General features: G+C 63.3%; 4 non-coding genes across 4 annotated transcripts; all 4 read left to right on the top strand.

The window, feature by feature from the left end:
* Positions 1-1886: 1886 nt before the first annotated feature.
* On the top strand, positions 1887-2005 carry LOC131870829 (5S ribosomal RNA). Its single transcript, XR_009369132.1, has one exon. It is a non-coding gene; the product is annotated as a 5S ribosomal RNA (ribosomal RNA).
* A 5915-nt stretch (positions 2006-7920) lies between these two features.
* LOC131870828 (5S ribosomal RNA) lies at positions 7921-8039 on the top strand. Its single transcript, XR_009369131.1, has one exon. It is a non-coding gene; the product is annotated as a 5S ribosomal RNA (ribosomal RNA).
* A 5915-nt stretch (positions 8040-13954) lies between these two features.
* Positions 13955-14073, top strand: LOC131870853 (5S ribosomal RNA). Its single transcript, XR_009369156.1, has one exon. It is a non-coding gene; the product is annotated as a 5S ribosomal RNA (ribosomal RNA).
* A 5915-nt stretch (positions 14074-19988) lies between these two features.
* LOC131870852 (5S ribosomal RNA) lies at positions 19989-20107 on the top strand. Its single transcript, XR_009369155.1, has one exon. It is a non-coding gene; the product is annotated as a 5S ribosomal RNA (ribosomal RNA).
* The last annotated feature ends 1320 nt before the right edge of the window (positions 20108-21427 follow it).

Raw genomic sequence — 21427 nt, 5'->3', positions numbered from 1 at the left:
AAAAACGATATTTTAAAATTTCCGTTCTGAAAGATAGTGAAAAAAACGGAACGCGGGTGCCATCTTGAGCCCTTCCTGGTGCGCAGCCCAGGCAAGTTGTGCGCACCAAGGTGCCCACCCTGGCGGAGGTGCGCGCCCGGGGCAAACCGGGCTCCGACTTCGTGCACTGCATGGTGCCCACCAAGGCGCGCAACCCAGCCAAGGTGCCCACCGCAGCGAAGGTGCACGCGAGGTGCGCACCCGAGGTGCACACCCGGGGCAAACCGAGCTCCGACTTCGTGCACGCCGCACCTTGGAGCACACTTCAGAGCGCTCCTTGGTGCGCACCAGGGCGCGCAACCCAGCCAAGGTGCTCACCCCGGCGAAGGTGCACGCGAGGTGCGCACCCGGGGCAAGCCGGGCTCGGACTTCGTGCACGCCGCACCTTGGAGCACACATCGGAGCGCTCCCGGGTTCGCACCAGCATTGCGCACCTTTGATGCGCTGCCTTCACTAATTTCCAGAAAAGGCAAAAAAAAAAAAAAAACGAGATTTTAAAATTTCCGTTTTGAAAGATAGTGAAAAAAACGGAACGCGGGTGCCATCTTGAGCCCGCCCTGGTGTGCAGCCCAGGCAAGTTGTGCGCACCAAGGCACCCACCCTGGCCAAGGTGGGTCACGGGGTGGGTCCTAGGGTGGGTAACGGGGTGGGTACTAAGGTGCGTGCCAAGGTGGGTCATGGGGTGGGTGCCAAGGTGGGCACCAGGGTGGGTGTGCACCAACCCTAGCCAGGGTAGGTCACGGGGTGGTTGTCGGGGTGGGCGTCAAGGAGCCAAGGTGGGTGGCAAGTAGCCAAGTTGCGTGCCAAGGTGGGTGTCGGGGTGGGTGCCAAGGATCCAAGGTGGGTGCCAAGGAACCAAGGTGGGTGTCTGGGTGGGTGCCGAGGTGGGAGCCAGGGTGGGTCCCAAGGTGAGTGCAAAGGTGGGTGCCAGGGTCAAGGTGAGTGCCAATGTGGGTTCCAAGGTGCCAGGGTCAGGGTGAGTGCCAATGTGGGTTCAAAGGTGCTAAGTTGGGTGCGAGGTTGGGTGCGAGGGTGGGTGGGTGCCAAGGTGTGCTAGGTGGAAGCCCGGGTGGGTCGGCATCCCATGGGTGTCGAGTTGGGTGCCTGATGGGTGCTTCTTGTCAAGTTTTAGTCGTCGGGACTCATTTCGAGCCTTAGAGGTCGTTTCTTGTCCGGTTGCCCTGTCTTCGACCTGGGAACCCAATTTTGGTCCTCGGGTCCCATTTTTTTTTGTCTCGCATCCCACTTTTGGCCTGTGGCCTTTTCGGGGTCGATTCTCGTTTTGGGCATCAGAGCATGTTTCTTCTCCTAAAACCCAATATTTGTTTATTAAGTCTCGGAACACATTTTTGTTCTCGTGGACCCATCATGGGTCTTGGAACGCATTTGTGGTCCTTGGGTCCCATTTTGCATCCCGAAACTTGTGTTTTGGTGCTTGATCCCTATTTTGGGTGCCCACCTTGCACCAAGTGCGCACCCGGGGCAAACCGAGCGCCTTGGTGCACCGGGGCAAGATCGAGCGTGCACCCGAGGCGCCCCGAACATGCACCAAGGTGCACTCGGCCCACATGTGAGCGCAGGTCGTTGCGCCCGAGGTGGTGTGTGGGCACCGCGTTGCAGACGGGACACTGCACGCACACGACGCCCCGTCCAGGTGCACGCACGTAGGCCGGGCCGGGTGCACACCCGACGCCCTAGCAAGGTGCGCGCACCCGGGCAGGGCTCACACTTGGCGAACGGGGCGCACTTCGCGAGGGAGGGTGTGCACCTCGACGGGGGTGGGTGGCCGGGGTGGATTCGCACGTGGGTCGCGGTTTGCTAAGTACACACTGCGACAAGCTCATAACGGGTGCGATCATACCAGCGTTAGTGCACCGGATCCCATCAGAACTCCGCAGTTAAGCGCGCTTGGGCCGGAGTAGTACTGGGATGGGTGACCTCCCGGGAAGTCCCGGTGTTGCACCCTTTTTTAGTTTTTCGCCGGGCGTCGCAATGCTATTTGAATAAACCTTTTGCCCGTTTGCGTTCTCGTCGGGGCCGGGCCGGGCCGGGGTGCGCTGCCCGCACTACCGCGCGCGCGGGGGCGACACCGAGCGCGCACCCGAGGCGCCCCGAGCACACAGGCCACGGTGCAACCCGGGCGTTGTGCGCGCACCCCGGTGCGCCCGAGGTGCTGCGCGCGCACCCAGGTGAAATCGGTGTGCACCTCGGCCAGTGCGCGCTCGGTCGAGTCGCGCACGTTGGCCAAGGTGCACGGTGATGTTTCTTACTCTAAGGTTCCGCACCAGACGCCCGGGACAGGTGAGCGAAGCTGGGCGGGGCCGGGTGCGCGGCCGGGGCAGGTGCACGCAGCTGGAGAGAGCTTTGGAGCACACCAGAGGTGCGCACCTTGGAGCACACTTCGGAGCGCACCAATGATGCGCTCCATTCAAAAGTTTCCTGAAAAGGCAAAAAAAGTTGAGATTATAGAATTTCCCACTTGAGAGATTGTAAAAAAAAAAAATTTAAAATGAAGGAAACGCGGGTGCCAAGGTGTGCGCGCCCGGGTGCGCAGCCCAGCCAAGGTGTGCGCACCAAGGCGCCCACCCTGGCGAAGGTGCACGCAAGGTGCGCACCCGAGGCAAACCGGACAATTAACCCAACTTTCGACTTCGCGCGCACCTGCGCACCTTGGAGCGCACTTCGGAGCGCTCCTTGGTGCGCACCAATCTTGGGCACCTCGGAGTGCACCATGGCGCCCACCAAGGTGCGCACCCGGGGCAAACCGAGCTCCGACTTCGTGCGCACCTTGGAGCGCACGAAAGGTGCGCACCATGGCGCCCACCAAGGTGCGCAGCCCAGCCAAGGCGTGCGCATCAAGGTGCGCACCCTGGCGAAGGTGCGCACCCGGGGCAAACCGAGCTCCGACTTCGTGCGCACCTTGGAGCGCACAAAGGGTGCGCAACCCAGCCAAGGTGTGCGCACCCCGGGCAAACCGAGCTCCGAATCGTGCGCACCTTGGAGCACACTTCGGAGCCCTCCTTGGTGCGCACCGATGTTGCGCACCTCGGAGCGCACCCGGGGAAAACAATGCAATTAACCCGACTTTCGACTTCGTGGGCACCTCGGAGCGCTCTCGGGTTCGCACCTCGGAGCACACCGAGGTGCGCACCTTTGATGCGCTGCCTTCACCAATTTCCAGAAAAGGCAAGAAAACATTGAGAAGGTGTGCGCACCGAGGTGCCCACCCTGGCGAAGGTGCACGCGAGGTGCGCACCCGGGGCAAACCGGGCTCCGACTTCGTGCACGCCATGCTGCGCACCTTGGAGGGCCATGGTGCGCACCTTGGAGCACACTTCGGAGCGCTCAATGGTGCCCAACCCAGCCAAGGTGCCCACCGCGGCGAAGGTGCACGCGAGGTGCGCACCCGGGGCAAACCGGGCTCCGACTTCGTGCACGCCGCACCTTGGAGCACACTTCGGAGCGCTCCTTGGTGCGCACCAGGGCGCGCAACCCAGCCGAGGTGCCCACCCCGGCGAAGGTGCACGCGGGGTGCGCACCCGGGGCAAACCGGGCTCCGACTTCGTGCACGCCATGGTGCCCACCGCGGCGAAGGTGCACGCGAGGTGCGCACCCGGGGCAAACCGGGCTCCGACTTCGTGCACGCCGCACCTTGGAGCACACTTCGGAGCGCTCCTTGGTGCGCACCAGGGCGCGCAACCCAGCCGAGGTGCCCACCCCGGCGAAGGTGCACGCGAGGTGCGCACCCGGGGCAAACCGGGCTCCGACTTCGTGCACGCCATGGTGCCCACCGCGGCGAAGGTGCACGCGAGGTGCGCACCCGGGGCAAACCGGGCTCCGACTTCGTGCACGCCGCACCTTGGAGCACACTTCGGAGCGCTCCTTGGTGCGCACCATGGTGCCCACCAGGGCGCGCAACCCCGCCGAAGGTGCACGCGAGGTGCGCACCCGGGGCAAACCGGGCTCCGACTTCGTGCACGCCGCACCTTGGAGCACACTTCGGAGCGCTCCTTGGTGCGCACCAGGGCGCGCAACCCCGCCGAAGGTGCACGCGAGGTGCGCACCCGGGGCAAACCGGGCTCCGACTTCGTGCACGCCATGGTGCGCACCAGGGTGCCCACCGCGGCGAAGGTGCGCACCCGGGGCAAACCGGGCTCCGACTTCGTGCACGCCGCACCTTGGAGCACACTTCGGAGCGCTCCTTGGTGCGCACCAGGGCGCGCAACCCAGCCGAGGTGCCCACCCCGGCGAAGGTGCACGCGAGGTGCGCACCCGGGGCAAACCGGGCTCCGACTTCGTGCACGCCATGGTGCCCACCGCGGCGAAGGTGCGCACCCGGGGCAAACCGGGCTAGGACTTCGTGCACGCCGCACCTTGGAGCACACTTCGGAGCGCTCCTTGGTGCGCACCATGGTGCCCACCAGGCCGCGCAACCCAGCCAAGGTGTGCGCACCAAGGTGCACGCGAGGTGCGCACCCGGGGCAAACCGGGGTCCGGCTTCGTGCACGCCGCACCTTGGAGCACACATCGGGGCGCTCCCGGGTTCGCACCGGCGTTGCACACCGTGGTGGGCACCTCGGAGCGCACCGTGGTGGGCACCTCGGAGCACACCAAGGTGGGCAGCGAGGTGCGCACCTTTGATGCGATGCCTTCACTAATTTCCATAAAAGGCAAAAAAAAACGAGATTTTAAAATTTCCGTTTTGAAAGATAGTGAGAAAAAGGGAATGCTGGTGCCATCTTGAGCCCGCCCTGGTGCGCAGCCCAGCCAAGGTGTGCGCACCAAGGTGCCCACCCTGGCGAAGGTGCGCGCCCGGGCAATTAACCCAACTTCCAACTTCGCGCGCGCCAGGGTGGGAGCGCACCCAACAACCGGGCCTGGGAAGAGCCAATGCGAGAAACCCCACCAAACGCTCTGACAAAAAAAGAGGGGGCGCTCCAGTAACCCCGCTTCGGAGCGCACCCTGGGCAAACCCAGCCAGGGTGCCCACCCCGGCCAAGGTGCAGGCGAGGTGCGCACCCGGGGCAAACCGGGCTCCGACAACGTGCACGCCGCACCTTGGAGCACACTTCGTAGCGCTCCCGGGTGCGCACCTCAGAGCACACCAAGGTGGGCAGCGAGGTGCGCACCTTTGATGCGCTGCCTTCACTAATTTCCAGAAAAGGCAAAAAAAAGAGGAGATTTTAAAATTTCCGTTTTGAAAGATAGTGAAAAAAACGGAACGCGGGTGCCATCTTGAGCCCGCCCTGGTGCACAGCCCAGGTAAGGTGCCCACCCTGGCAAAGGTGCGCACCCGGGCAATTAACCCTACTTCCGACTTCGTGCGCGCCAGGGTGGCAACCGGGCCTGGGAAGAGCCAATGCGAGAAACCCCACCAAACGCTCCGACAAAAAAAGAGGCGGCGCTCCAATAACCCCGCTTCGGAGCGCAGTCGGGGCAAACCCAGCCAAGGTGCCCACCCCGACGAAGGTGCACGCGAGGTGCGCACCCGGGGCAAACCGGGCTCCGACAACGTGCACGCAGCACCTTGGAGCACACTTCGAAGCACTCCCGGGTGCCCACCGGCGTTGCGCACCGTGGTGGGCAGCGAGGTGCGCACCTTTGATGCGCTGCCTTCACTAATTTCCAGAAAAGGCAAAAAAAAATGAGATTTTAAAATTTCCGTTTTGAAAGATAGTGAAAAAAACGGAACGCGGGTGCCATCTTGAGCCCGCCCTGGTGCGCAGCCCAGGCAAGGCATGCGCACCAAGGTGCCCACCCGCGGTGCACACCCGGGGCAAACCGGGCTCCGACTTCGTGCAGGCCGCACCTTGGAGCACACTTCGGAGCGCTCCTTGGTGCGCACCATGGTGCCCACCAGGGCGCACCCGGGGCAAACCGGGCTCCGACTTCGTGCACGCCGCACCTTGGAGCACACATCGGAGCGCTCCCAGGTTCGCACCAGCGTTGCGCACCTTTGATGCGCTGCCTTCACTAATTTCCAGAAAAGGCAAAAAAAAACGATATTTTAAAATTTCCGTTCTGAAAGATAGTGAAAAAAACGGAACGCGGGTGCCATCTTGAGCCCTTCCTGGTGCGCAGCCCAGGCAAGTTGTGCGCACCAAGGTGCCCACCCTGGCGGAGGTGCGCGCCCGGGGCAAACCGGGCTCCGACTTCGTGCACTGCATGGTGCCCACCAAGGCGCGCAACCCAGCCAAGGTGCCCACCGCAGCGAAGGTGCACGCGAGGTGCGCACCCGAGGTGCACACCCGGGGCAAACCGAGCTCCGACTTCGTGCACGCCGCACCTTGGAGCACACTTCAGAGCGCTCCTTGGTGCGCACCAGGGCGCGCAACCCAGCCAAGGTGCTCACCCCGGCGAAGGTGCACGCGAGGTGCGCACCCGGGGCAAGCCGGGCTCGGACTTCGTGCACGCCGCACCTTGGAGCACACATCGGAGCGCTCCCGGGTTCGCACCAGCATTGCGCACCTTTGATGCGCTGCCTTCACTAATTTCCAGAAAAGGCAAAAAAAAAAAAAAAACGAGATTTTAAAATTTCCGTTTTGAAAGATAGTGAAAAAAACGGAACGCGGGTGCCATCTTGAGCCCGCCCTGGTGTGCAGCCCAGGCAAGTTGTGCGCACCAAGGCACCCACCCTGGCCAAGGTGGGTCACGGGGTGGGTCCTAGGGTGGGTAACGGGGTGGGTACTAAGGTGCGTGCCAAGGTGGGTCATGGGGTGGGTGCCAAGGTGGGCACCAGGGTGGGTGTGCACCAACCCTAGCCAGGGTAGGTCACGGGGTGGTTGTCGGGGTGGGCGTCAAGGAGCCAAGGTGGGTGGCAAGTAGCCAAGTTGCGTGCCAAGGTGGGTGTCGGGGTGGGTGCCAAGGATCCAAGGTGGGTGCCAAGGAACCAAGGTGGGTGTCTGGGTGGGTGCCGAGGTGGGAGCCAGGGTGGGTCCCAAGGTGAGTGCAAAGGTGGGTGCCAGGGTCAAGGTGAGTGCCAATGTGGGTTCCAAGGTGCCAGGGTCAGGGTGAGTGCCAATGTGGGTTCAAAGGTGCTAAGTTGGGTGCGAGGTTGGGTGCGAGGGTGGGTGGGTGCCAAGGTGTGCTAGGTGGAAGCCCGGGTGGGTCGGCATCCCATGGGTGTCGAGTTGGGTGCCTGATGGGTGCTTCTTGTCAAGTTTTAGTCGTCGGGACTCATTTCGAGCCTTAGAGGTCGTTTCTTGTCCGGTTGCCCTGTCTTCGACCTGGGAACCCAATTTTGGTCCTCGGGTCCCATTTTTTTTTGTCTCGCATCCCACTTTTGGCCTGTGGCCTTTTCGGGGTCGATTCTCGTTTTGGGCATCAGAGCATGTTTCTTCTCCTAAAACCCAATATTTGTTTATTAAGTCTCGGAACACATTTTTGTTCTCGTGGACCCATCATGGGTCTTGGAACGCATTTGTGGTCCTTGGGTCCCATTTTGCATCCCGAAACTTGTGTTTTGGTGCTTGATCCCTATTTTGGGTGCCCACCTTGCACCAAGTGCGCACCCGGGGCAAACCGAGCGCCTTGGTGCACCGGGGCAAGATCGAGCGTGCACCCGAGGCGCCCCGAACATGCACCAAGGTGCACTCGGCCCACATGTGAGCGCAGGTCGTTGCGCCCGAGGTGGTGTGTGGGCACCGCGTTGCAGACGGGACACTGCACGCACACGACGCCCCGTCCAGGTGCACGCACGTAGGCCGGGCCGGGTGCACACCCGACGCCCTAGCAAGGTGCGCGCACCCGGGCAGGGCTCACACTTGGCGAACGGGGCGCACTTCGCGAGGGAGGGTGTGCACCTCGACGGGGGTGGGTGGCCGGGGTGGATTCGCACGTGGGTCGCGGTTTGCTAAGTACACACTGCGACAAGCTCATAACGGGTGCGATCATACCAGCGTTAGTGCACCGGATCCCATCAGAACTCCGCAGTTAAGCGCGCTTGGGCCGGAGTAGTACTGGGATGGGTGACCTCCCGGGAAGTCCCGGTGTTGCACCCTTTTTTAGTTTTTCGCCGGGCGTCGCAATGCTATTTGAATAAACCTTTTGCCCGTTTGCGTTCTCGTCGGGGCCGGGCCGGGCCGGGGTGCGCTGCCCGCACTACCGCGCGCGCGGGGGCGACACCGAGCGCGCACCCGAGGCGCCCCGAGCACACAGGCCACGGTGCAACCCGGGCGTTGTGCGCGCACCCCGGTGCGCCCGAGGTGCTGCGCGCGCACCCAGGTGAAATCGGTGTGCACCTCGGCCAGTGCGCGCTCGGTCGAGTCGCGCACGTTGGCCAAGGTGCACGGTGATGTTTCTTACTCTAAGGTTCCGCACCAGACGCCCGGGACAGGTGAGCGAAGCTGGGCGGGGCCGGGTGCGCGGCCGGGGCAGGTGCACGCAGCTGGAGAGAGCTTTGGAGCACACCAGAGGTGCGCACCTTGGAGCACACTTCGGAGCGCACCAATGATGCGCTCCATTCAAAAGTTTCCTGAAAAGGCAAAAAAAGTTGAGATTATAGAATTTCCCACTTGAGAGATTGTAAAAAAAAAAAATTTAAAATGAAGGAAACGCGGGTGCCAAGGTGTGCGCGCCCGGGTGCGCAGCCCAGCCAAGGTGTGCGCACCAAGGCGCCCACCCTGGCGAAGGTGCACGCAAGGTGCGCACCCGAGGCAAACCGGACAATTAACCCAACTTTCGACTTCGCGCGCACCTGCGCACCTTGGAGCGCACTTCGGAGCGCTCCTTGGTGCGCACCAATCTTGGGCACCTCGGAGTGCACCATGGCGCCCACCAAGGTGCGCACCCGGGGCAAACCGAGCTCCGACTTCGTGCGCACCTTGGAGCGCACGAAAGGTGCGCACCATGGCGCCCACCAAGGTGCGCAGCCCAGCCAAGGCGTGCGCATCAAGGTGCGCACCCTGGCGAAGGTGCGCACCCGGGGCAAACCGAGCTCCGACTTCGTGCGCACCTTGGAGCGCACAAAGGGTGCGCAACCCAGCCAAGGTGTGCGCACCCCGGGCAAACCGAGCTCCGAATCGTGCGCACCTTGGAGCACACTTCGGAGCCCTCCTTGGTGCGCACCGATGTTGCGCACCTCGGAGCGCACCCGGGGAAAACAATGCAATTAACCCGACTTTCGACTTCGTGGGCACCTCGGAGCGCTCTCGGGTTCGCACCTCGGAGCACACCGAGGTGCGCACCTTTGATGCGCTGCCTTCACCAATTTCCAGAAAAGGCAAGAAAACATTGAGAAGGTGTGCGCACCGAGGTGCCCACCCTGGCGAAGGTGCACGCGAGGTGCGCACCCGGGGCAAACCGGGCTCCGACTTCGTGCACGCCATGCTGCGCACCTTGGAGGGCCATGGTGCGCACCTTGGAGCACACTTCGGAGCGCTCAATGGTGCCCAACCCAGCCAAGGTGCCCACCGCGGCGAAGGTGCACGCGAGGTGCGCACCCGGGGCAAACCGGGCTCCGACTTCGTGCACGCCGCACCTTGGAGCACACTTCGGAGCGCTCCTTGGTGCGCACCAGGGCGCGCAACCCAGCCGAGGTGCCCACCCCGGCGAAGGTGCACGCGGGGTGCGCACCCGGGGCAAACCGGGCTCCGACTTCGTGCACGCCATGGTGCCCACCGCGGCGAAGGTGCACGCGAGGTGCGCACCCGGGGCAAACCGGGCTCCGACTTCGTGCACGCCGCACCTTGGAGCACACTTCGGAGCGCTCCTTGGTGCGCACCAGGGCGCGCAACCCAGCCGAGGTGCCCACCCCGGCGAAGGTGCACGCGAGGTGCGCACCCGGGGCAAACCGGGCTCCGACTTCGTGCACGCCATGGTGCCCACCGCGGCGAAGGTGCACGCGAGGTGCGCACCCGGGGCAAACCGGGCTCCGACTTCGTGCACGCCGCACCTTGGAGCACACTTCGGAGCGCTCCTTGGTGCGCACCATGGTGCCCACCAGGGCGCGCAACCCCGCCGAAGGTGCACGCGAGGTGCGCACCCGGGGCAAACCGGGCTCCGACTTCGTGCACGCCGCACCTTGGAGCACACTTCGGAGCGCTCCTTGGTGCGCACCAGGGCGCGCAACCCCGCCGAAGGTGCACGCGAGGTGCGCACCCGGGGCAAACCGGGCTCCGACTTCGTGCACGCCATGGTGCGCACCAGGGTGCCCACCGCGGCGAAGGTGCGCACCCGGGGCAAACCGGGCTCCGACTTCGTGCACGCCGCACCTTGGAGCACACTTCGGAGCGCTCCTTGGTGCGCACCAGGGCGCGCAACCCAGCCGAGGTGCCCACCCCGGCGAAGGTGCACGCGAGGTGCGCACCCGGGGCAAACCGGGCTCCGACTTCGTGCACGCCATGGTGCCCACCGCGGCGAAGGTGCGCACCCGGGGCAAACCGGGCTAGGACTTCGTGCACGCCGCACCTTGGAGCACACTTCGGAGCGCTCCTTGGTGCGCACCATGGTGCCCACCAGGCCGCGCAACCCAGCCAAGGTGTGCGCACCAAGGTGCACGCGAGGTGCGCACCCGGGGCAAACCGGGGTCCGGCTTCGTGCACGCCGCACCTTGGAGCACACATCGGGGCGCTCCCGGGTTCGCACCGGCGTTGCGCACCGTGGTGGGCACCTCGGAGCGCACCGTGGTGGGCACCTCGGAGCACACCAAGGTGGGCAGCGAGGTGCGCACCTTTGATGCGATGCCTTCACTAATTTCCATAAAAGGCAAAAAAAAACGAGATTTTAAAATTTCCGTTTTGAAAGATAGTGAGAAAAAGGGAATGCTGGTGCCATCTTGAGCCCGCCCTGGTGCGCAGCCCAGCCAAGGTGTGCGCACCAAGGTGCCCACCCTGGCGAAGGTGCGCGCCCGGGCAATTAACCCAACTTCCAACTTCGCGCGCGCCAGGGTGGGAGCGCACCCAACAACCGGGCCTGGGAAGAGCCAATGCGAGAAACCCCACCAAACGCTCTGACAAAAAAAGAGGGGGCGCTCCAGTAACCCCGCTTCGGAGCGCACCCTGGGCAAACCCAGCGAGGGTGCCCACCCCGGCCAAGGTGCAGGCGAGGTGCGCACCCGGGGCAAACCGGGCTCCGACAACGTGCACGCCGCACCTTGGAGCACACTTCGTAGCGCTCCCGGGTGCGCACCTCAGAGCACACCAAGGTGGGCAGCGAGGTGCGCACCTTTGATGCGCTGCCTTCACTAATTTCCAGAAAAGGCAAAAAAAAGAGGAGATTTTAAAATTTCCGTTTTGAAAGATAGTGAAAAAAACGGAACGCGGGTGCCATCTTGAGCCCGCCCTGGTGCACAGCCCAGGTAAGGTGCCCACCCTGGCAAAGGTGCGCACCCGGGCAATTAACCCTACTTCCGACTTCGTGCGCGCCAGGGTGGCAACCGGGCCTGGGAAGAGCCAATGCGAGAAACCCCACCAAACGCTCCGACAAAAAAAGAGGCGGCGCTCCAATAACCCCGCTTCGGAGCGCAGCCGGGGCAAACCCAGCCAAGGTGCCCACCCCGACGAAGGTGCACGCGAGGTGCGCACCCGGGGCAAACCGGGCTCCGACAACGTGCACGCAGCACCTTGGAGCACACTTCGAAGCACTCCCGGGTGCCCACCGGCGTTGCGCACCGTGGTGGGCAGCGAGGTGCGCACCTTTGATGCGCTGCCTTCACTAATTTCCAGAAAAGGCAAAAAAAAATGAGATTTTAAAATTTCCGTTTTGAAAGATAGTGAAAAAAACGGAACGCGGGTGCCATCTTGAGCCCGCCCTGGTGCGCAGCCCAGGCAAGGCATGCGCACCAAGGTGCCCACCCGCGGTGCACGCCCGGGGCAAACCGGGCTCCGACTTCGTGCAGGCCGCACCTTGGAGCACACTTCGGAGCGCTCCTTGGTGCGCACCATGGTGCCCACCAGGGCGCACCCGGGGCAAACCGGGCTCCGACTTCGTGCACGCCGCACCTTGGAGCACACATCGGAGCGCTCCCAGGTTCGCACCAGCGTTGCGCACCTTTGATGCGCTGCCTTCACTAATTTCCAGAAAAGGCAAAAAAAAACGATATTTTAAAATTTCCGTTCTGAAAGATAGTGAAAAAAACGGAACGCGGGTGCCATCTTGAGCCCTTCCTGGTGCGCAGCCCAGGCAAGTTGTGCGCACCAAGGTGCCCACCCTGGCGGAGGTGCGCGCCCGGGGCAAACCGGGCTCCGACTTCGTGCACTGCATGGTGCCCACCAAGGCGCGCAACCCAGCCAAGGTGCCCACCGCAGCGAAGGTGCACGCGAGGTGCGCACCCGAGGTGCACACCCGGGGCAAACCGAGCTCCGACTTCGTGCACGCCGCACCTTGGAGCACACTTCAGAGCGCTCCTTGGTGCGCACCAGGGCGCGCAACCCAGCCAAGGTGCTCACCCCGGCGAAGGTGCACGCGAGGTGCGCACCCGGGGCAAGCCGGGCTCGGACTTCGTGCACGCCGCACCTTGGAGCACACATCGGAGCGCTCCCGGGTTCGCACCAGCATTGCGCACCTTTGATGCGCTGCCTTCACTAATTTCCAGAAAAGGCAAAAAAAAAAAAAAAACGAGATTTTAAAATTTCCGTTTTGAAAGATAGTGAAAAAAACGGAACGCGGGTGCCATCTTGAGCCCGCCCTGGTGTGCAGCCCAGGCAAGTTGTGCGCACCAAGGCACCCACCCTGGCCAAGGTGGGTCACGGGGTGGGTCCTAGGGTGGGTAACGGGGTGGGTACTAAGGTGCGTGCCAAGGTGGGTCATGGGGTGGGTGCCAAGGTGGGCACCAGGGTGGGTGTGCACCAACCCTAGCCAGGGTAGGTCACGGGGTGGTTGTCGGGGTGGGCGTCAAGGAGCCAAGGTGGGTGGCAAGTAGCCAAGTTGCGTGCCAAGGTGGGTGTCGGGGTGGGTGCCAAGGATCCAAGGTGGGTGCCAAGGAACCAAGGTGGGTGTCTGGGTGGGTGCCGAGGTGGGAGCCAGGGTGGGTCCCAAGGTGAGTGCAAAGGTGGGTGCCAGGGTCAAGGTGAGTGCCAATGTGGGTTCCAAGGTGCCAGGGTCAGGGTGAGTGCCAATGTGGGTTCAAAGGTGCTAAGTTGGGTGCGAGGTTGGGTGCGAGGGTGGGTGGGTGCCAAGGTGTGCTAGGTGGAAGCCCGGGTGGGTCGGCATCCCATGGGTGTCGAGTTGGGTGCCTGATGGGTGCTTCTTGTCAAGTTTTAGTCGTCGGGACTCATTTCGAGCCTTAGAGGTCGTTTCTTGTCCGGTTGCCCTGTCTTCGACCTGGGAACCCAATTTTGGTCCTCGGGTCCCATTTTTTTTTGTCTCGCATCCCACTTTTGGCCTGTGGCCTTTTCGAGGTCGATTCTCGTTTTGGGCATCAGAGCATGTTTCTTCTCCTAAAACCCAATATTTGTTTATTAAGTCTCGGAACACATTTTTGTTCTCGTGGACCCATCATGGGTCTTGGAACGCATTTGTGGTCCTTGGGTCCCATTTTGCATCCCGAAACTTGTGTTTTGGTGCTTGATCCCTATTTTGGGTGCCCACCTTGCACCAAGTGCGCACCCGGGGCAAACCGAGCGCCTTGGTGCACCGGGGCAAGATCGAGCGTGCACCCGAGGCGCCCCGAACATGCACCAAGGTGCACTCGGCCCACATGTGAGCGCAGGTCGTTGCGCCCGAGGTGGTGTGTGGGCACCGCGTTGCAGACGGGACACTGCACGCACACGACGCCCCGTCCAGGTGCACGCACGTAGGCCGGGCCGGGTGCACACCCGACGCCCTAGCAAGGTGCGCGCACCCGGGCAGGGCTCACACTTGGCGAACGGGGCGCACTTCGCGAGGGAGGGTGTGCACCTCGACGGGGGTGGGTGGCCGGGGTGGATTCGCACGTGGGTCGCGGTTTGCTAAGTACACACTGCGACAAGCTCATAACGGGTGCGATCATACCAGCGTTAGTGCACCGGATCCCATCAGAACTCCGCAGTTAAGCGCGCTTGGGCCGGAGTAGTACTGGGATGGGTGACCTCCCGGGAAGTCCCGGTGTTGCACCCTTTTTTAGTTTTTCGCCGGGCGTCGCAATGCTATTTGAATAAACCTTTTGCCCGTTTGCGTTCTCGTCGGGGCCGGGCCGGGCCGGGGTGCGCTGCCCGCACTACCGCGCGCGCGGGGGCGACACCGAGCGCGCACCCGAGGCGCCCCGAGCACACAGGCCACGGTGCAACCCGGGCGTTGTGCGCGCACCCCGGTGCGCCCGAGGTGCTGCGCGCGCACCCAGGTGAAATCGGTGTGCACCTCGGCCAGTGCGCGCTCGGTCGAGTCGCGCACGTTGGCCAAGGTGCACGGTGATGTTTCTTACTCTAAGGTTCCGCACCAGACGCCCGGGACAGGTGAGCGAAGCTGGGCGGGGCCGGGTGCGCGGCCGGGGCAGGTGCACGCAGCTGGAGAGAGCTTTGGAGCACACCAGAGGTGCGCACCTTGGAGCACACTTCGGAGCGCACCAATGATGCGCTCCATTCAAAAGTTTCCTGAAAAGGCAAAAAAAGTTGAGATTATAGAATTTCCCACTTGAGAGATTGTAAAAAAAAAAAATTTAAAATGAAGGAAACGCGGGTGCCAAGGTGTGCGCGCCCGGGTGCGCAGCCCAGCCAAGGTGTGCGCACCAAGGCGCCCACCCTGGCGAAGGTGCACGCAAGGTGCGCACCCGAGGCAAACCGGACAATTAACCCAACTTTCGACTTCGCGCGCACCTGCGCACCTTGGAGCGCACTTCGGAGCGCTCCTTGGTGCGCACCAATCTTGGGCACCTCGGAGTGCACCATGGCGCCCACCAAGGTGCGCACCCGGGGCAAACCGAGCTCCGACTTCGTGCGCACCTTGGAGCGCACGAAAGGTGCGCACCATGGCGCCCACCAAGGTGCGCAGCCCAGCCAAGGCGTGCGCATCAAGGTGCGCACCCTGGCGAAGGTGCGCACCCGGGGCAAACCGAGCTCCGACTTCGTGCGCACCTTGGAGCGCACAAAGGGTGCGCAACCCAGCCAAGGTGTGCGCACCCCGGGCAAACCGAGCTCCGAATCGTGCGCACCTTGGAGCACACTTCGGAGCCCTCCTTGGTGCGCACCGATGTTGCGCACCTCGGAGCGCACCCGGGGAAAACAATGCAATTAACCCGACTTTCGACTTCGTGGGCACCTCGGAGCGCTCTCGGGTTCGCACCTCGGAGCACACCGAGGTGCGCACCTTTGATGCGCTGCCTTCACCAATTTCCAGAAAAGGCAAGAAAACATTGAGAAGGTGTGCGCACCGAGGTGCCCACCCTGGCGAAGGTGCACGCGAGGTGCGCACCCGGGGCAAACCGGGCTCCGACTTCGTGCACGCCATGCTGCGCACCTTGGAGGGCCATGGTGCGCACCTTGGAGCACACTTCGGAGCGCTCAATGGTGCCCAACCCAGCCAAGGTGCCCACCGCGGCGAAGGTGCACGCGAGGTGCGCACCCGGGGCAAACCGGGCTCCGACTTCGTGCACGCCGCACCTTGGAGCACACTTCGGAGCGCTCCTTGGTGCGCACCAGGGCGCGCAACCCAGCCGAGGTGCCCACCCCGGCGAAGGTGCACGCGGGGTGCGCACCCGGGGCAAACCGGGCTCCGACTTCGTGCACGCCATGGTGCCCACCGCGGCGAAGGTGCACGCGAGGTGCGCACCCGGGGCAAACCGGGCTCCGACTTCGTGCACGCCGCACCTTGGAGCACACTTCGGAGCGCTCCTTGGTGCGCACCAGGGCGCGCAACCCAGCCGAGGTGCCCACCCCGGCGAAGGTGCACGCGAGGTGCGCACCCGGGGCAAACCGGGCTCCGACTTCGTGCACGCCATGGTGCCCACCGCGGCGAAGGTGCACGCGAGGTGCGCACCCGGGGCAAACCGGGCTCCGACTTCGTGCACGCCGCACCTTGGAGCACACTTCGGAGCGCTCCTTGGTGCGCACCATGGTGCCCACCAGGGCGCGCAACCCCGCCGAAGGTGCACGCGAGGTGCGCACCCGGGGCAAACCGGGCTCCGACTTCGTGCACGCCGCACCTTGGAGCACACTTCGGAGCGCTCCTTGGTGCGCACCAGGGCGCGCAACCCCGCCGAAGGTGCACGCGAGGTGCGCACCCGGGGCAAACCGGGCTCCGACTTCGTGCACGCCATGGTGCGCACCAGGGTGCCCACCGCGGCGAAGGTGCGCACCCGGGGCAAACCGGGCTCCGACTTCGTGCACGCCGCACCTTGGAGCACACTTCGGAGCGCTCCTTGGTGCGCACCAGGGCGCGCAACCCAGCCGAGGTGCCCACCCCGGCGAAGGTGCACGCGAGGTGCGCACCCGGGGCAAACCGGGCTCCGACTTCGTGCACGCCATGGTGCCCACCGCGGCGAAGGTGCGCACCCGGGGCAAACCGGGCTAGGACTTCGTGCACGCCGCACCTTGGAGCACACTTCGGAGCGCTCCTTGGTGCGCACCATGGTGCCCACCAGGCCGCGCAACCCAGCCAAGGTGTGCGCACCAAGGTGCACGCGAGGTGCGCACCCGGGGCAAACCGGGGTCCGGCTTCGTGCACGCCGCACCTTGGAGCACACATCGGGGCGCTCCCGGGTTCGCACCGGCGTTGCGCACCGTGGTGGGCACCTCGGAGCGCACCGTGGTGGGCACCTCGGAGCACACCAAGGTGGGCAGCGAGGTGCGCACCTTTGATGCGATGCCTTCACTAATTTCCATAAAAGGCAAAAAAAAACGAGATTTTAAAATTTCCGTTTTGAAAGATAGTGAGAAAAAGGGAATGCTGGTGCCATCTTGAGCCCGCCCTGGTGCGCAGCCCAGCCAAGGTGTGCGCACCAAGGTGCCCACCCTGGCGAAGGTGCGCGCCCGGGCAATTAACCCAACTTCCAACTTCGCGCGCGCCAGGGTGGGAGCGCACCCAACAACCGGGCCTGGGAAGAGCCAATGCGAGAAACCCCACCAAACGCTCTGACAAAAAAAGAGGGGGCGCTCCAGTAACCCCGCTTCGGAGCGCACCCTGGGCAAACCCAGCGAGGGTGCCCACCCCGGCCAAGGTGCAGGCGAGGTGCGCACCCGGGGCAAACCGGGCTCCGACAACGTGCACGCCGCACCTTGGAGCACACTTCGTAGCGCTCCCGGGTGCGCACCTCAGAGCACACCAAGGTGGGCAGCGAGGTGCGCACCTTTGATGCGCTGCCTTCACTAATTTCCAGAAAAGGCAAAAAAAAGAGGAGATTTTAAAATTTCCGTTTTGAAAGATAGTGAAAAAAACGGAACGCGGGTGCCATCTTGAGCCCGCCCTGGTGCACAGCCCAGGTAAGGTGCCCACCCTGGCAAAGGTGCGCACCCGGGCAATTAACCCTACTTCCGACTTCGTGCGCGCCAGGGTGGCAACCGGGCCTGGGAAGAGCCAATGCGAGAAACCCCACCAAACGCTCCGACAAAAAAAGAGGCGGCGCTCCAATAACCCCGCTTCGGAGCGCAGCCGGGGCAAACCCAGCCAAGGTGCCCACCCCGACGAAGGTGCACGCGAGGTGCGCACCCGGGGCAAACCGGGCTCCGACAACGTGCACGCAGCACCTTGGAGCACACTTCGAAGCACTCCCGGGTGCCCACCGGCGTTGCGCACCGTGGTGGGCAGCGAGGTGCGCACCTTTGATGCGCTGCCTTCACTAATTTCCAGAAAAGGCAAAAAAAAATGAGATTTTAAAATTTCCGTTTTGAAAGATAGTGAAAAAAACGGAACGCGGGTGCCATCTTGAGCCCGCCCTGGTGCGCAGCCCAGGCAAGGCATGCGCACCAAGGTGCCCACCCGCGGTGCACGCCCGGGGCAAACCGGGCTCCGACTTCGTGCAGGCCGCACCTTGGAGCACACTTCGGAGCGCTCCTTGGTGCGCACCATGGTGCCCACCAGGGCGCACCCGGGGCAAACCGGGCTCCGACTTCGTGCACGCCGCACCTTGGAGCACACATCGGAGCGCTCCCAGGTTCGCACCAGCGTTGCGCACCTTTGATGCGCTGCCTTCACTAATTTCCAGAAAAGGCAAAAAAAAACGATATTTTAAAATTTCCGTTCTGAAAGATAGTGAAAAAAACGGAACGCGGGTGCCATCTTGAGCCCTTCCTGGTGCGCAGCCCAGGCAAGTTGTGCGCACCAAGGTGCCCACCCTGGCGGAGGTGCGCGCCCGGGGCAAACCGGGCTCCGACTTCGTGCACTGCATGGTGCCCACCAAGGCGCGCAACCCAGCCAAGGTGCCCACCGCAGCGAAGGTGCACGCGAGGTGCGCACCCGAGGTGCACACCCGGGGCAAACCGAGCTCCGACTTCGTGCACGCCGCACCTTGGAGCACACTTCAGAGCGCTCCTTGGTGCGCACCAGGGCGCGCAACCCAGCCAAGGTGCTCACCCCGGCGAAGGTGCACGCGAGGTGCGCACCCGGGGCAAGCCGGGCTCGGACTTCGTGCACGCCGCACCTTGGAGCACACATCGGAGCGCTCCCGGGTTCGCACCAGCATTGCGCACCTTTGATGCGCTGCCTTCACTAATTTCCAGAAAAGGCAAAAAAAAAAAAAAAACGAGATTTTAAAATTTCCGTTTTGAAAGATAGTGAAAAAAACGGAACGCGGGTGCCATCTTGAGCCCGCCCTGGTGTGCAGCCCAGGCAAGTTGTGCGCACCAAGGCACCCACCCTGGCCAAGGTGGGTCACGGGGTGGGTCCTAGGGTGGGTAACGGGGTGGGTACTAAGGTGCGTGCCAAGGTGGGTCATGGGGTGGGTGCCAAGGTGGGCACCAGGGTGGGTGTGCACCAACCCTAGCCAGGGTAGGTCACGGGGTGGTTGTCGGGGTGGGCGTCAAGGAGCCAAGGTGGGTGGCAAGTAGCCAAGTTGCGTGCCAAGGTGGGTGTCGGGGTGGGTGCCAAGGATCCAAGGTGGGTGCCAAGGAACCAAGGTGGGTGTCTGGGTGGGTGCCGAGGTGGGAGCCAGGGTGGGTCCCAAGGTGAGTGCAAAGGTGGGTGCCAGGGTCAAGGTGAGTGCCAATGTGGGTTCCAAGGTGCCAGGGTCAGGGTGAGTGCCAATGTGGGTTCAAAGGTGCTAAGTTGGGTGCGAGGTTGGGTGCGAGGGTGGGTGGGTGCCAAGGTGTGCTAGGTGGAAGCCCGGGTGGGTCGGCATCCCATGGGTGTCGAGTTGGGTGCCTGATGGGTGCTTCTTGTCAAGTTTTAGTCGTCGGGACTCATTTCGAGCCTTAGAGGTCGTTTCTTGTCCGGTTGCCCTGTCTTCGACCTGGGAACCCAATTTTGGTCCTCGGGTCCCATTTTTTTTTGTCTCGCATCCCACTTTTGGCCTGTGGCCTTTTCGGGGTCGATTCTCGTTTTGGGCATCAGAGCATGTTTCTTCTCCTAAAACCCAATATTTGTTTATTAAGTCTCGGAACACATTTTTGTTCTCGTGGACCCATCATGGGTCTTGGAACGCATTTGTGGTCCTTGGGTCCCATTTTGCATCCCGAAACTTGTGTTTTGGTGCTTGATCCCTATTTTGGGTGCCCACCTTGCACCAAGTGCGCACCCGGGGCAAACCGAGCGCCTTGGTGCACCGGGGCAAGATCGAGCGTGCACCCGAGGCGCCCCGAACATGCACCAAGGTGCACTCGGCCCACATGTGAGCGCAGGTCGTTGCGCCCGAGGTGGTGTGTGGGCACCGCGTTGCAGACGGGACACTGCACGCACACGACGCCCCGTCCAGGTGCACGCACGTAGGCCGGGCCGGGTGCACACCCGACGCCCTAGCAAGGTGCGCGCACCCGGGCAGGGCTCACACTTGGCGAACGGGGCGCACTTCGCGAGGGAGGGTGTGCACCTCGACGGGGGTGGGTGGCCGGGGTGGATTCGCACGTGGGTCGCGGTTTGCTAAGTACACACTGCGACAAGCTCATAACGGGTGCGATCATACCAGCGTTAGTGCACCGGATCCCATCAGAACTCCGCAGTTAAGCGCGCTTGGGCCGGAGTAGTACTGGGATGGGTGACCTCCCGGGAAGTCCCGGTGTTGCACCCTTTTTTAGTTTTTCGCCGGGCGTCGCAATGCTATTTGAATAAACCTTTTGCCCGTTTGCGTTCTCGTCGGGGCCGGGCCGGGCCGGGGTGCGCTGCCCGCACTACCGCGCGCGCGGGGGCGACACCGAGCGCGCACCCGAGGCGCCCCGAGCACACAGGCCACGGTGCAACCCGGGCGTTGTGCGCGCACCCCGGTGCGCCCGAGGTGCTGCGCGCGCACCCAGGTGAAATCGGTGTGCACCTCGGCCAGTGCGCGCTCGGTCGAGTCGCGCACGTTGGCCAAGGTGCACGGTGATGTTTCTTACTCTAAGGTTCCGCACCAGACGCCCGGGACAGGTGAGCGAAGCTGGGCGGGGCCGGGTGCGCGGCCGGGGCAGGTGCACGCAGCTGGAGAGAGCTTTGGAGCACACCAGAGGTGCGCACCTTGGAGCACACTTCGGAGCGCACCAATGATGCGCTCCATTCAAAAGTTTCCTGAAAAGGCAAAAAAAGTTGAGATTATAGAATTTCCCACTTGAGAGATTGTAAAAAAAAAAAATTTAAAATGAAGGAAACGCGGGTGCCAAGGTGTGCGCGCCCGGGTGCGCAGCCCAGCCAAGGTGTGCGCACCAAGGCGCCCACCCTGGCGAAGGTGCACGCAAGGTGCGCACCCGAGGCAAACCGGACAATTAACCCAACTTTCGACTTCGCGCGCACCTGCGCACCTTGGAGCGCACTTCGGAGCGCTCCTTGGTGCGCACCAATCTTGGGCACCTCGGAGTGCACCATGGCGCCCACCAAGGTGCGCACCCGGGGCAAACCGAGCTCCGACTTCGTGCGCACCTTGGAGCGCACGAAAGGTGCGCACCATGGCGCCCACCAAGGTGCGCAGCCCAGCCAAGGCGTGCGCATCAAGGTGCGCACCCTGGCGAAGGTGCGCACCCGGGGCAAACCGAGCTCCGACTTCGTGCGCACCTTGGAGCGCACAAAGGGTGCGCAACCCAGCCAAGGTGTGCGCACCCCGGGCAAACCGAGCTCCGAATCGTGCGCACCTTGGAGCACACTTCGGAGCCCTCCTTGGTGCGCACCGATGTTGCGCACCTCGGAGCGCACCCGGGGAAAACAATGCAATTAACCCGACTTTCGACTTCGTGGGCACCTCGGAGCGCTCTCGGGTTCGCACCTCGGAGCACACCGAGGTGCGCACCTTTGATGCGCTGCCTTCACCAATTTCCAGAAAAGGCAAGAAAACATTGAGAAGGTGTGCGCACCGAGGTGCCCACCCTGGCGAAGGTGCACGCGAGGTGCGCACCCGGGGCAAACCGGGCTCCGACTTCGTGCA

The sequence above is a fragment of the Cryptomeria japonica genome, unplaced genomic scaffold (assembly GCF_030272615.1).
Source record: "Cryptomeria japonica unplaced genomic scaffold, Sugi_1.0 HiC_scaffold_351, whole genome shotgun sequence".
Taxonomy (NCBI): domain Eukaryota; kingdom Viridiplantae; phylum Streptophyta; class Pinopsida; order Cupressales; family Cupressaceae; genus Cryptomeria; species Cryptomeria japonica.
Note: the sequence above shows the minus strand (reverse complement) of the source record. Positions and strands in the feature narration are given on the sequence as shown.